Consider the following 16043-nt stretch of genomic DNA (forward strand, 5'->3'; position numbering starts at 1 on the left):
CCTAAACACACCAGCAAGTCCACCACCGAATGGCTGAAGAAAAACAAAATGAAGCTTTGGAGTGGCCTAGCCAAAGTCCTGACCTGAAATCCCTATGAGATTTTTGTTGTATGACCTTAAAAGGCCGTTCATGCTCGAAACCCTCTAATTAACTGAATTAGGACGATTCTGCAAAGATGAGGGGGGCCAAAATTCCTCCAGGACGCTGTAAAAGCCTCATTGCACGTTATCGCAAACGCTTGGGTTGGCAGTTGTTGCTGCTACGGGTGGCCCGACCAGTATTAGTTTAGGGGCAATCACTTTTTCACACAGGGCCCTGATGGTTTGGATTTTTTTCACCTTTAATAATAAACACCTTCATTTACAAATTGCATTTTGTTTTACTTGTGTTGTCCTTGACATTGTTTAAATTGGTTTGATGTTCCGAAACACTTAAGTGTGACAAACATGCAAAGAACAGGAAATGAGGAAGGGGGCAAACACTTTTTCACACCACTGTATATATATAATTATATATAGTATATATATATAATAAACGTAATCACCACTATTTGATTATCGATTAGTGGGTTTGAGTAATTTTTTTAAGACAAAAGTAACAAGGTCTTTGATTCCAGATTGTTAAATGTGAATATTTTACACATATTTTTGTTTATTTTTGTCTCTGTTTTGTCATTTAGTAACTTTATAGATTTCAACCATATAATTCCTTCTTGAGTCTTTTTAACAAGAACTTCAGTTAATGTATGAACTGAATACTGATTGTGCAACCTATGAGGGAACCACCAGTGATAAATTACCTATAGCAATGTCATCAGGATGCACCGGTAGGCCGTGGCCCACCTTAGCGGTGATCATGGTCCACCAGATCACAGAATTTATAGTATACCCACCTCTTTTTTTACCACTACACCACTGGTAACAGTACTAAAGGATAGTTTCTGTATAAAGTAAGGTGTTTTTTTTGTTATAACGTTATGTAAAAAAAAACATTACCGAATACACAAATATATTTTTAACTTTAAACCATGAGGGTTGTTCATGCATGTTATCAAGATTTGATCTAAACCCACACAAGAGAGTCACACGTGCAGCTTTATTCTTAATCATTTGTAATTTTTTCTTATTAATTGCTGAAGTGCTGGACCACAACACTGAACAGTAATCCATACGTGAAAAAAACAAAACCTGAAGGACTTTTTTACCTATCTGTGGTGTGAAGATGTTTGCACACCTTTTAATAACTGACAAGGTGTTGCCCATTTTAGTTACCAGCTTCTGAATGTGTTTGTCCCAACACAATCTATATTCAATTATCACACCCAAAAGTTTAGCCTCTTCTCTTTGCTCTACAGAAGTTTGCTCTATACTGAGTTCAAGTTTCGGTTTGGAACATAAAAAAAAAACAAGTTCAAACCACTAAACTAGTAGTTTTAGAGCTATTGAGAATCAGTTTGTTACTCCTGATCCAGGCCACCACTGACTGTAACTCTCTCTGTAGTTTAGTATTTAGATCACCAATATCAGTTCCTGATAAATATATAGTAGACTCATCAGCAAAACATTGAAATGCTCGCTTTATCTAAAACAGATGGTAAATCATTAGTAAAGATTGTGTAAAGGAGTGGCCCAAGACAACTTCCTTGAGGATCTCCATGTTCCACAAGCCTGAAAAACTTCCATTAAAGTAAACTAATTGTCTCCTATCAGTCAAATAACTTTCCTTCCATAATACGTTTTGTTAAAAACCATAATATTCCAATTTTTTTAACAGTAAGTTGTGGTCAATTATATCAAATGCTGCAGTAAAATCAAGCACCACAACACCTATTATTTTCCTCTCGTCCATATCCTTAAACCAGTCATAAACCATCTGATCCAGGGCAGTGGCAGTTGAGTGTTTTCCTCTGTATGTATGCAAGCTGAAAAACTAACTAAATTATTTAAAAAATAAAACTGAATCTGTTCATAAACAATTCTTTCCATTATTTTACCGAGAATTGGTAATAAGCTTATTGGTCTACTGTTTGATCCAGAGAAAGGCATTTTCTTATTCTTTGGTATTGGCACAACTTTACATATCTTCCATGCTTGCAGACATATATTTTCCATAAAACACATATAAAATTATATGAGCAATAGTGGGAACAATGATTGAAACTATTGGCTTAATCCACTTATATTCAACATAGTCCCCACCAGGTGGTTTGTTTTACAATTCATCAGAAGCTACATGTTTTACTTTCCATGATCTTATTTATCAATGTTTTTGACAAATCCGTGTTGTGTAGCTGTGTAGTATTTTTAAGATTATTTATTTTATTGATAAAATAATCATTGAGACAATTTGCTATATCACTTTATTTTTCTAACTAAATGCTCTAACTCTGTAGGGATCCATCCCATAATGTTGTCACACACTTAGAATAATAATCTGAGTCTTTCAGCACTTTTAGTGGATGGAAACGTTCTCTTATCAAGGAGTTTAAACACAGAAACGGCAGGAAGGATAAATCCACCATATCGAGTCACAAATAATCAGTATGATGCCTCGTTTAATTTATTTTATTTTAACTACAAAACAACAATAACTTGAGAGCGTACAATTAAAAATGGCCAACTTCGTGTTGCTGGTAATGATGAGAGGACCAATTTACACAAATATTTTATTTGCTTTTTTTGTAAACTTCCAACTTTTCATAGTTGCGTCCCAAATCCCAATATCAATAAAAATTACACTGACTTCCTGTCAGCCAAAAAAAAGTATGTTTCTAGAGATGAGAAGAAAATTTACAAAATCAAAAAGTTTCAAACATGTCTACGTTTTCCAACCAAAACATCTTTAAACGTCTTAATGTTTCTCCTTTGGGCCTTCTCCTTCCCACGGTGGGTACATTGTGGTTAGGGTTGGGTACTGAAACCTGGTTCTAGTACGGCACTGGAGCCTTAACACCCGGTATCTATCAGACCGAATAGTAACGGGGATTTCGGTGCTACTGAAACACCAGCACTGCGTTTTTCCATCTAGTGGTTGTTTTTGTCATTTAGCAGCAATTTACTGGAGAAATTTGTTATTACAATTTTTTTTACATTTAATTTGGACCATATAGAAATAAACAAGCTGTTCTTAAATGTTGCTGGCTGTCTTGTTGTGCTCCCTTTTTTTTTATTTAAACATATACATTTAAAAAATATATTTAACATGACGGGTTCAGGCGCCGATTCTGGTGCCTAAATGGTAAAGGGTTCTGAGGACAGGCAGAAAACAGTCCAGCTGATCCACAATAACATACATGTTGATCAGAAGATAAAGTTACTGCTGGTCAGCCTTCAATGTGGAGAGAAGATCAGAATATAACAACACAGCTATCAGGGCATGAGGAGGAGGAAACAGCTTGGCTCTGAAACATGTTCACAACGAGGCAGTGTGAACGCGCTGGTGTCTTTTAAGGCTACCACTCTGAGAAAAGGTTTCCCCACACTGTTCACACCAGTACGGCTTCTCTCCAGTGTGAATGCGCTGGTGAGTTTCAAGGTTACGCTTCAAAGAAAAGGTTTCCCCACATTCTTCAGCTGTACGGCTTCTCTCCAGTGTGAATACGCTGGTGATTTTTAAGGTTACTATGCTGAGAAAACGTTTCCCCACATTGTTCACACCAGTACGGCTTCTCTCCAGTGTGAATGCGCTGGTGTCTTTTAAGGTGACTAATATTAGTAAGGTTTTCCACATTGTTCACAGCTGTACGGCTTCTCTTCAGTGTGAATGCGTTGATGTATTATAAGGTAACTACTATGAGAAAAGGTTTCCCCACATTGTTCACAGCTGTACGGCTTCTCTCCAGTGTGAATGCGCTGGTGAGCTTTAAGGGCATCACCACGAGAAAGGTTTCCCCACATTGATCACAGCTGTACAGTTTCTCTCCAGTGTGAATGCGTTGATGTCTTGTCAGGGCACTCTGTTGTGTGAAAGCTGCCCCACATTGATCACAGCTGTAAGGCTTCTCACCAGTGTGAACTCTCTGATGAATCTTTAAATATCTTGATGTTGTGAATGATTTGTCACAGTGCTGACAGCGGTGACGTCTGACTCCTCTTCCTCTCCGTTTCTATCAACAGAGAAAAACCAAGAGAGTGCGTTAGTGAGGTGCCATGCTGTAGAACTCCATCTTAAACTAGAAACAACATTTAGAGCATGTCTATGGAACATTGTTTGACTGACTAATTACCTTCTTAAAAATGTAACATCCGGTGTTCGTTAGTTGTGATAAACTACTTTTAGATAGATAGATAGATCACTTTATTGTCATTACACATGTACAAGGCAACAAAATACCGTTCGGAGCATGCAATACTGCTAATACAAGCGCCGCCACATGCACCCCTGAAAACGATATATGCTGACAGCAACATGGTAATACAAACATCACAATGTAATGCACAAGACAACACACAGTTCATGTGGATACATGAAGGAATTTTTTGAAGTGGCATATAGAGGGGGTGTGAGATACACAAAATTGAGGCAGACATATGGATGTGGGGCGGGATGGGGAGGGAGTGTATGTGGGTGTGTGAGATAATGAGTTTTGGTGCCAATGTGAGCATCAAACTGTCTGTGTTGTTAAAAGCTCAGTTCATCGGCGTGGCCTTGAAGAGATAACCAGAGCACGGACGAAATAGAATGGCCAGCTGCTGGTGGTTTTCCTGCTCGGTTGAAGGGTTTCGGGGAGGGGGGTGCGGGTAGTTGATCAGTTGCAGTCCAATTAGGTTGACTCGGTAGAATTATCCGAATCAATGTCCATCACTCATTGTCACCGACCTCAGCGTCATAAGTTTCCCCAGACAGCTTGTGGGTAATTTGCTGGCGGCTGTGTTACCAATTTTACGATAGGTCAGCGAGACCCCAAGGCCGATGATCAGGAGCCCCACCAACAGAATTCCAATTATCCAAATATCTTCAACGTCTTCCACAGTGAGAACGTCCAGGCAGACCACCTGCCAATCCCCCAGGAATCGCGAGCGTAGCCTGCAGGGAACGTTCCACTCGGACATTGTGGCCCCCGGAGAAGCATGTTTAGATGAAAAAAATCTTGTCAATGGCGCTGAGTGACCAGTTAATCATTCCATTTCGAATGTTTCAGGAAAACAGCGGGCAGGGGACAAAGAGAAAAGAGAAAAAGAGATTCCACAAGACAGGGTAGACAGACTGGGAAGGAGCCAAGCTAAGATAAGAGGGGAGAGGAGGAAAAAACCGTCTGCTCTCGCCAGAAGCAGAAGATCAATTTATGTGTGGCCTCCATTTTGTTGCCAACCTTTAGCCAGCCGGTAACAAATGGGGATCATCCGGGATTTTAGTACTGGAAAAGTTGTAAATATAACATATTCCCACAGATTTTTAGCTTTCACTGGTATCTGGTTCCTCACCCCAAATATGCACCTCATCAATCGCGTGAAGCCATCAGTGAAGACCATCAAGGTTGGGCCTGCCGGAGCAGATTCATCACTTCAGGAAAGGTTTCAACACACAGACTGAGTACGTTTGCTACTCAAGCCACCAGTGGCTCTCACACGGACATTGACTGCTACACCTCCTCTGTACTGGATTATATAACACCACCATAGACAAGTTACAACCCAGAAGGAGATCACCACATACCCAAATCAGATGCCATGGATGAACTGGAAAGTGCGACTCCTATTGAAGACGCAATACTGCCTTCAGATCAGGAGACGCACAGGCCTATAGCACATCCAGAGCAAATCTGAAAAGGGGCATCAAAGAGGCCAAGCACTGCTACAAGCTGAAGATAGAGGACACTTTTCCAACGCTGACCCTTGACGCATGGGCAGGGCTTTCAGGCCATCATGACTACAAACCCACTCCTCCACCCCGCAGCTACTGATGTCAATGACTTCCTGAACGAGCTTAATGACTTTTATGCTCGCTTTGAAAGAGACAACAGAGAAACTGCCAACAAGCTCAAACCCTCAGCCGACCACCCCCCCATCACACTCTCCTCCACAGATGTCGCAAGGCACTGAGCAGGATCAGCACGCACAAGACTGCTGGACCGGATAACATCCCTGGACGCGTACTCAGGGCATGTGCGGAGTAGCTCCCTGGGGTTTTTACAGACATCTTCAACCTGTCTCTGGCCCAAGCAGCTGTACCAACATGCTTTAAATGCACTTCCATTGTGCCAGTGCCAAAACACTCCAGCCCAAAGTGTCTTAACGACTACGGCAATGTAGAATTCACACCCATCGTAATGAAGTGCTTTGAGCGGCTGGTCCTGGCACACCTAAAAGACTCGCTACCATCAACATTGGACTCACACCAGTTTGCCGACCGTAGCAATAGGAGCACAGAGGATGAAGTTTCCATGGCACTGGGGCCATGGGGATCCACATCTCGGCGAACATGTCCTGGTCAACCAACACCTCCTGCCTGGTCAAGAAGGCTCACCAGCGCCTTTTCTTCCTGAGGACACTGAGGAAGAATCAGCTTTACTCAACTATCCTGGTGAACTTCTATCGCTGTGCTATAGAACATCCTGACCACTGTGCACAGTGTGGTATGGGAGCTGTTCTGTGGCAGAGCGCAAGGCACTGCAGCGGGTGGTGAAAACCGCCCAGCGCATCACCGGGACTCCACTACCGCCATCACTGGGACTCCACTACCCGCCATCGAGCACATCCAGAGAAACGCTGTCTGCATCGAGCTCGCAGCATCCTGAAGGACTCCTCTCACCCAGCCCACAGACTGTTCTCTCCTGCCCTCCGGCAGGCGTTTCAGGGTCCTCCGGACCAGGACCAGCAGACTAAAGAACAGTTTTTTCCCCAGAGCAGTCTCTTTATTGAACTCTAATCCTCACTGATCCCACTCCCCTCATATACTGATAGACTCTCCTCTCCCTCCTCACACCTGCCTCCATTTTGTTATCTGCAATACTATATGTTCACCTGCACTGCTGACTGTTACTATAGTAACAACTGTTATATATGCATCTTTTTTGCACTACTTACCTTGACTGGTATTTCAATTTGCACTGCTGACTGTTTATTACAGTACCAATTGTTTACATATACATCTGCAATACCGTACTTTAACTGTAATATGAAATTACTTTCCACTGCACTTTAATTCGGATAGTTTCTGCCCAAACTTTATTTGCACTACCTTTAAACATTGTTATACAGCTCATTTTAGCCTAACTATTATATATACTATCTGTAAAATTCTGTCCATAATAGCCGTCTATATATATTCATGGTATATTCACCTGTAACTCTGTAAACCATTAGTATATTATGTTCATTGTATATCTGTACAATTTCTACTTATAGTAATATCCACCTGTATATTCAGCTGTAAATCTTGCTCACAATACTTGTTATCTATATATATAGTCATAGGAAAAATCTATCTGTAAAATTCTGTTTATAATAGTATTCATTTCTATTTTATTCAGTACATATCCATGTCCTGCACTTATGAACCATTGTATATCCTGCACTTACTGCTATTGCACTTCTGGTTAGACCCAACCTGCATTTCGTTGCCTTGTACCTGTACATGTGTTATGACAATAAAGTTGAATCTAATCTAATCTGTAGGGGTTACCGTGTTGTCTTCATGTTGCTGGAACAGCTCTTCTCCAGTAAAGTAAATTGGAACCATTGTTCCTGATAGGCATTAGCAATGAGGGGCACCAGTTGAGCTTTTGTTTTAGGTTGTTGTTTTTGATAAATCAAACTTGTATGGTGTAAATAAGTAATATGGTAGTGTAATGTGGTATTGTCCACACAAGCTCCATTTCCTCAAGTATTCTGAAGCTCAGCAGAGCTTTCTGCTGTGCTCTGGAATAAAACTGCTGAGCATCACTGACGCTTCTGAAAAACACAGGCGCATATGTCGTGGTCATGGATGTTTAGAAAAATAGTTTTGATGTACAGTTGTGTTCAAAATAAAAGCATCACTAAACTCATAAAACCTATTTTTTGGTAAAAGTGATATTTCTACATGGCAAATCATTTACTAGTAAGTGTTGTAGAGTCCTAGAAAACCAACAGTCCTGACATGAATGCTGCTCATTCTGTGGAATTGAACCTGTAATTGAAAGGAGCATGTTCAAAATAATAGCAGTCTTGTGTTTAATTAGTGAGCTGTGAAGAAACAGGTGTCAGTTATGGCCCATATTTAATCTATATACTGTATATACATATTTAAGGAAGGAAGGAAGAACATGTTGTGCATGCTGGTGCATTTCACACTGAAATACTCAGCAAAATGGCTCGTTCCAGACATTGCTCTGAGGAACAGAGACTTTGATTAAAAAGTTGATATGAGAGGGAAACAGAAGTGCAGAAGATTATAAGCTGCTCTGCCAAATCATTTCAAATGCCTTGAAATGGCATCCAAGCCTGACCGACGTGGGAAACAACCAAAGGACACATTGACTGGCCAACGGAGAATGGAGCAAACATTCTGGGACTGATGAGAGAGAAACTGTTCTTTTTGGGTCTAGGAGCCGGGGACAGTTTGTCCTCCGACCCCCCTGCACTGAAATCAAGCTAATTAGCTTAATAAGATCAAAAATCTAAATTGGGTCAAAAAATACTTTACATGAGAACCATAATCCAGAAAAAGAAAGTGTGAATATATTGTTGAATCTGTTAAGTTAAATTGGTAGAAATGTACATTACGATAAATTTGACTGCACATTATGAGAAAGGCACCGAGGAGATTATCCTCACTGATTTTTCCCCGGCCTTTATTTATCCATGTTGCCCCCCCGGCCACTATCAGAGGGCCGCAGTTTAATTGACTACCGGTTTTTCTTTGAGGAAATAACGGTATATATATAAATCCTAAAAGACATTTGTGAAACCCTCTGTGTACATTTGTTATATTGAGATTAGATTTCTGGGACTCTTCAGTCTGGAGTACCCTTTTTTCTTTCACTCACCTCCTCCTCCCTGACACCTTTCCTCTTGCCCCCTTCTTCTTCTTCTCCTCCTTTCCTTGTGGTTCTGCATGTACTCGGTGATAAGGTCCAGTCCAGTTGTCTTGTGGCTCCCATTGTGTTCTCCTCACTGGAAAGGTGAGTGCAGACAGAAGAACTCTCCTCACACTTTGTTTTTAGACAATCCATTCTCACGCTAATTATCATTCCTATTTTCCTTTTTTCTATTGCCATCTTGTAAGGTTATTTGTGGGTCTGGCAACGTAGTGTCATAATACCAAAACTTTAACTTTGAGGGCATGATACCATGCCAGAGGTGGGTAGTAACGAGTTTACATTTACTCCGTTACATTTACTTGAGTAAGTTTTGAAAAAATTGTACTTCTAGGAGTAGTTTTAAATCACTACTTTTACTTGAGTAGATTAGTGAAAATAACCGGTACTCTTACTCCGCTACATTAGCTCCAATGAGCTCGTTACTACGCTTCATTGTTTTTACCCCAGCGTACGTCTCATTTTAATGTTTTATTTTGACAGAGAGAGTCTTCCGCTGAAGGCTCTACCCGTGACTGTGCTTAACCAATCACACGTTGTGTGCAGTCACGTGACCATACTCGTTTCAGCAGCGGGACAGGTTAGCTTACAGTCGTAGCAAAGCAAAGACTCACAATCAAACGTCATGTGACCGGTCAACAACTCAACCTCTAACCTGAGGAGACGTAGCGGTGGTTTTAGTTTTTGCTGTGGAAAAGTGATGTTTGTCTTTTAGGTTACATAAAGTATGTTTTACACATGCAGTATCCTCCAAATTTGATGGACAAGTCTCTTAAGTAAGCTATTTTGTAATTATAAATTAATTTAACTTAATTTTATTGATTGGATGAACTATAATTTGCCTAAAGATGATTATTTTTATATCTTGTATGTCTAATTGATGCTTGTGTTAAGAAATACAGACGTTACTCAACAGTTACTCACTACTTGAGTAGTTTTTTCATCAAGTACTTTTTTACTCTTATCAAGTAATTATTTTGGATGACTACTTTTACTTTTACTTGAGTCATATTATTCTGAAGTAACAGTACTTTTACTTGAGTACAATTTTTGGCTACTCTACCCACCTCTGTACCATGCTGACACTTATTTGCAATATGTAAATATATATTATATATCTCAGACCAGAACACCAAGCATTATTATTCTACCTCATACTTACTCTGAGAACCCCTTCCATTTCAGCAGAAACTCCACTCTTCCCTCCACCACTCTGCGGTCCAAAACCTTCTCCACCACATACTCCTCCTCTTCCTCCTTCACTCCTGCAAGCTCCTCCTCTTCCTCCTTCACTGATGCAAGCTCCTCCTCTTCCTCCTTCACTGATGCAAGCTCCTCCTCTTCCTCCTTCACTGCTGCAGGCTGCTCCTCCTCTTCCTCTTCCTCCTTCTTTCCTGCTCCGGTCTCCAGCTTGACGTCTGCCCCAAGGCGGTGGTTTCAAATTGAGTAACCGGGGTAACAAATGATTTTCCTTGATTGGGGTTCACTACTTAACTCTCATAGGAGAAACCCTGGAAAGCAGAATCACGGAGTCAGTGAGTGAGAGAACGAACCGCCATCCTCGTCTCCAAATCTCTGTTTATTACAAATTCTCCCAAACACAAAGCATAAAACAGTCCTCAACAACAAACATTCCCCTCGTGGAAACATGTTTCACTTCAATTTAAGAACCGGAACACCATTTTCTTTACTCCCCATTTTTCAGTGGGCAAAATCTTCCACACTCAAATTCCCAGAAATAGTCTCGTCCTTACCAAAATAAATATCACCCTTACTGTACCGTTTCAATAATATATATATCTCTTCTTTCTACCTCCAAAACTCCCCCATTATACTAATGTCATCATGGAAATCATAAACCCTCTTTGGCTGGAAAAATATTCAAACAACTTCAGAGTCAAAACATGAACCATCATACCCTGGGATAATAGTTCAACTTATAATACATTCCTTTTATAATACTCTGTAGAGTTTTTAGGAGGAACTCCCCTTTAAGAGTTAAACAACATTTTAACATTAACAATCCTGTCAGGATACGTTTAAAAACCACAAAATAACTCATTACAGGGAATGAAGCACCAGCACCCAGAATCACACACACAACCCTATGTTAACTAGCATTTAGTTAGCAGTATTAGCCTGTGTCTATGGTAATGTTAACTAGCATGTTAGCTAGCAGTAATTAGCCTGTGTCTATGTTAATGTTAACTAGCCTGTTAGCAGTAATTAGCCTGGTCTATGTTAGTGTTAACTACCATGTTAGTTAGCAGTAATTAGCCTGTGCCTATGTTTATGTTTACTAGCCTGTTAGCAGTAATTAGCCTGTGTCTATGTTAAATGTTAACTAGTATGTTAGTTAGCAGTAATTAGCCTGTGTCTATGTTAGTGTTAACTACCATGTTAGTTAGCAGTAATTAGCCTGTGTCTATGTTAATGCTACCTAGCATGTTAGTTAGCAGTAACATGTGCCTATGTTAATGGAAACTAGCATGTTAGTTAGCAGTAATTAGCCTGTGCCTATGTTTATGTTACCTAGGGTGACCAGACGTCCCCGGTTTCCGGGGACAGTCCCCGATTTTGGCGATCTGTCCCCGGCTGGATCTGTCCCCAGAAATGTCCCCGGTTTTCACTGTGACTGACAGACCCGAAATGGAATGAAAGAAAAGAAAATACTGACAAAACGGAGCCGATAGTCGCTCCAGACAGCTCAGGATGTTTTAGAAACCGGGTTTTACGATGCTAAAATCACTGATTATTTACATGGAGTCTGGTGGGTTTAGCCAAGCAATTTCGCGGACTTTCAGGTTTAAAGAAGGATCTTAATCTTTAACAGAAAGGTCTACCTCCTTATAAATCCTTTGTGTTGTCAGACACTTAGAATATTAATCTGAGTCTGTTAGCAGCTAAACAAGCACTTTTATGAACGTAAATACAAGCTGGACAATTATCCTATTAACTTCCATTGCAGCGATCTCGTTTAATACTGCATCAATGTCAAAGGGAAATATGTCCTCAATAGTTTTTATTGTATCTGATTCTCAATGAGCTGTTGCAGAAACAAGCCTTGGGCAATAAAGCAAAAGCTGTCAGATAAATGTAGTTCAGTAAACATTACAACATTATGAAATATTAGACTTTTTATCTTGAAATATTAGGACTATTAGGACTTTCTATTTTGAAATATTAAGACTTTTTATCTTGAAACATTCCCGTCTGAGGTGGAGTGGAGTGGAGTATGAAGTAGCAGCAGGGGGGAGTCTAGGATCAGACCTGGGGGGGCAGCTCTAGGTTTAGTGTCTCCTTTTTAAGTTTTTTTTAAAGTAAAAACATGACGTGTTTTGGAGGTAAATCCGCTTCTGAGCAGAAAATGTCCCCGGATTTTGTCTGAGAAATCTGGTCACCTTAATGTTACCTAGCATGTTAGTTAGCAGTAATTAGCCTGTACCTATGTTATCTCCTAACATATACCTACCTCTCCGTCTCTGCTGATTGGGAATGATTGAGATTTCTCTTGCACAGCTACCAGAAGACTTACAGCTTTCAGACAGGTTGCTCACGTCACATCTACGTCTTCAAGCTCAGTTGGAGGCTGCGCAGTAACGCCCAGAGCTTCTAATAGACTTCACTGGTCTCCATGGAAACAACGGGACCTGTTGGTCCATGTCTTTACCTGTCTATGGCTGTGTCTCAAATCGCGCACTTCTGTACTAAATACTAACTATTTGAGTACATAGTGCGTTCACATTGTCGAAGTGCGGTCAAATGCAGTGCACTTAAAATACCCGGATGGTGCACTCAAACCGGTCACAGAGTTAAGTGTAGATGGATGGACACTTTCCACACTCAACGGTCGCCATCTTGGCTACGTAGCGGAAGGGGCGGAGCTAACAACCGTTGAAAAACTAGATAGCGGCGGCCGAAGACGCGACAGCGAGACCGACGGAGCAATACAAAGTTGAACATGAGTCTTTTTGCTATACATATAACGCTAAGCCACTTGTATATGTATACTTGGTTAATTTTACAGTCGATAATAATTTTTGTACCACGAATTATAACGTTTATTAGTACCGTAATTTGACGTGCTAGCAAGCCAACCTTAGCTAGCTAACAGCGGCAGTTTAACCATATTGGCAAATAAGTTATAAGCTAACGTTACATGTGTTGTAGTATACTGTTGTTTGTGTTAAACTTTCGTCCCGTTGTAGACGATTTTAGTGTTAGATGTATGATCTTAACAAGTTGGACACAATCTGATGTGAGCGTTAGCTCAGCAAAACAGCGATCAGCTGATTGTCTGCAGGTAACGTTATGAGTGGCGTAACGCTAATGTTAAAACGTATCTGCTGTTACTGCCTCCACCTGATGTATATACTGTTTATACTGCCTCCACCTGATGTATATACTGTTTATACTGCCTTCACCTGATGTATATACTGTTTATACTGCCTCCACCTGATGTCTCTTCAGGGACCAACGAGGAATAGAGGGCCGTCATTTAGGGGTGACAATGGCCATCAGACCGTAGAAGGATCCCCTGGAGAGCCTCAAGTCCCCCCTCATGTCCCTGTCCCCATCAGACTAGCTACGGCCGGGGGGGGGGGAGCCTGCAGAACTACAAGCATATTTTTAAATAAAATTATATTAAAAGTATTTAACTTTGTTATCTTTTGTATTACACGTTGCATGACTGTAGCAAGCATATAATGAATATAAAGGAATGGGTCTATTTAAATGTCAGGTCTGTTACCTCTGCTTTCTCTATTGTATTGTCACTGTATGAAGACCATTTAGAACAAAAATACAACTTATATAAAGATGTAATGATGGTTTGTCTATTAGGTAAGTTGTAAGGGTAATGCTTCATAACAACAGTCTTATCTATGGGCAACAGTGTCCTCATGAAACCGTGAGCATTAAATGAACAGTAACGTAATGAAGAATATTTACTTTACTTATTTTTAGAGCAGAAACATAAGTATATACATAAAAGAGGGACTGCAAAGAATGGGTATAATTAATGAATTAAGAGTGCAGTAACAAGAACGAATATTACGATACAGTTGTGTGTACTGTTTTCAGCTAATGGGGGGGGGGGGGACATGACGGCGGTGTTGCAATCGTCATCCTGGCGTGACACGGAGCAAATAAATATATCACATTTATTTTTGTTAAAATATCAAAAACAAAGCAGGAATAATTTTTCGCTAAACACAATAGCAGACTGGAATGCTCTCCCAAGGTGAAATTCCTAATTGTACAGAAGAAGAAGGGATGAAATGTGATCGTCATTTCCGGTAAGTGCACATGGAAGTGCGCGATTTGAGACAACACTCCTCTGTCAAAATTTACGCACTATGCAAGATAGTACGTAGTGCACGAAGTGTACTTCTGTAAGTGCACTAAGGGAAGTGCGCGATTTGAGACACAGCCTATGATCCCACCCCGATACACACCTGTTAGCTAGCCGCGAGCTCTATTGTTTACGAAACCCGTTTCCCGCGGTTCCAAACGCGGCTCTTTAGCTCGCCTTTACACATCATAAACTCCATAACTACCCCCCCACAGCTTCAGTCCACCAGACACACGGCAGAAGGAAACCGTCTGTTGTCATTTTTACCGAGTACCAACCTGGAAAGCAGAATTACGGCATCAGAGAGTGAGAAAACAAACCGCCATCCTCGTCTCCAAAGAGGAGGAAAGTGTCCGTCACTTGGGCACCGTGGTGTACTGATACCCGCACATTGGTTCCGCTTTCTTTGTTTCTCCGCTACGTTAATATTGCTCACCAATAATTAATGTTGTAATTAAGCACTATATAAATAAATTGATTCTCTCTCTCTCTCATAGCCACCTCCGCTAGACAGTGGGATGGTCATGTCTCTCTCTCTCTCTCTCATAGACCTCCGCTAGACAGTGGGATGGTCATGTCTCTCTCTCTCTCTCTCTCTCTCTCTTCTCTCTCATAGCCACCTCCGCTAGACAGTGGGATGGTCGGTCTCTCTCTCTCTCTCTCTCATAGCCATCTCCGCTAGACAGTGGGATGGTCATGTCTCTCTCCTCTCTCTCTCTCTCTCTCACTCTCTCATAGCCACCTCCGCTAGACAGTGGGATGGTCATGTCTCTCTCTCTCTCTCATAGCCTCCACTCTGTCTCTCTCTCTCTCTCATTGCCACCTCCGCTAGACAGTGGGATGGTCATGTCTTTCTCTCTCTCTCTCTCTCATAGCCACCTCCGCTAGACAGTGGGATGGTCATGTCTCTCTCTCTCTCTCTCTCTCTCTTCATAGCCACCTCCGCTAGACAGTGGGATGGTCATTTCTCTCTCTCTCTCTCTCTCACTCTCTCATAGCCACCTCCGCTAGACAGTGGGATGGTCATGTCTCTCTCTCTCTCTCTCTCTCTCCTCTCTCTCTCATAGCACCTCGCTAGACAGTGGGATGGTCAGTTCTCTCTCTCTCTCTCTCTCTCTCATAGCCACCTCGCTAGACAGTGGGATGGTCATGTCTCTCTCTCACTCTCGCATGGCCACCTCTGCTAGACAGTGGGATGGTCATGTCTCTCTCTCATAGCCACCTCCGCTAGACAGTGGGATGGTCATGTTTCTCTCTCTCACTCTCTCATAGCCACCTCCGCTAGACAGTGGGATGGTCATGTCTCTCTCTCTCTCTCTCTTTTAGACTGCTGGGGGACTTCCTTTGACACACTGAGCTCCTCTCTCATCTATCTTTCTATCTTTCCATTTGTGTGCATCTATGTTCAGAAATGCTTGTTACTAATCTAGTTCCGGGGAGTCATTCCCCGGAGTCCTTATGTTCTTTTCCCCCCAGCATGTTTCCCGGATCAGGGAGGCGCAAAAAATCAGGGTAGCAGCTGTCCATGGTCCCGTACATGTCCTGCGATGCCATGTTACATCCTGCTACGCTCTGCGGTGCCCAGCTACGTCTGCTGTGCCTTGTAACGCCACAGTGCCCTGCTATGCTATGCTATGCTAAGAACTACTACAAACAAACTCTTCATTCTA

Source organism: Etheostoma spectabile, unplaced genomic scaffold (genome assembly GCF_008692095.1).
Source record: "Etheostoma spectabile isolate EspeVRDwgs_2016 unplaced genomic scaffold, UIUC_Espe_1.0 scaffold00018528, whole genome shotgun sequence".
In the NCBI taxonomy this organism is placed as follows: Eukaryota; Metazoa; Chordata; class Actinopteri; order Perciformes; family Percidae; genus Etheostoma; species Etheostoma spectabile.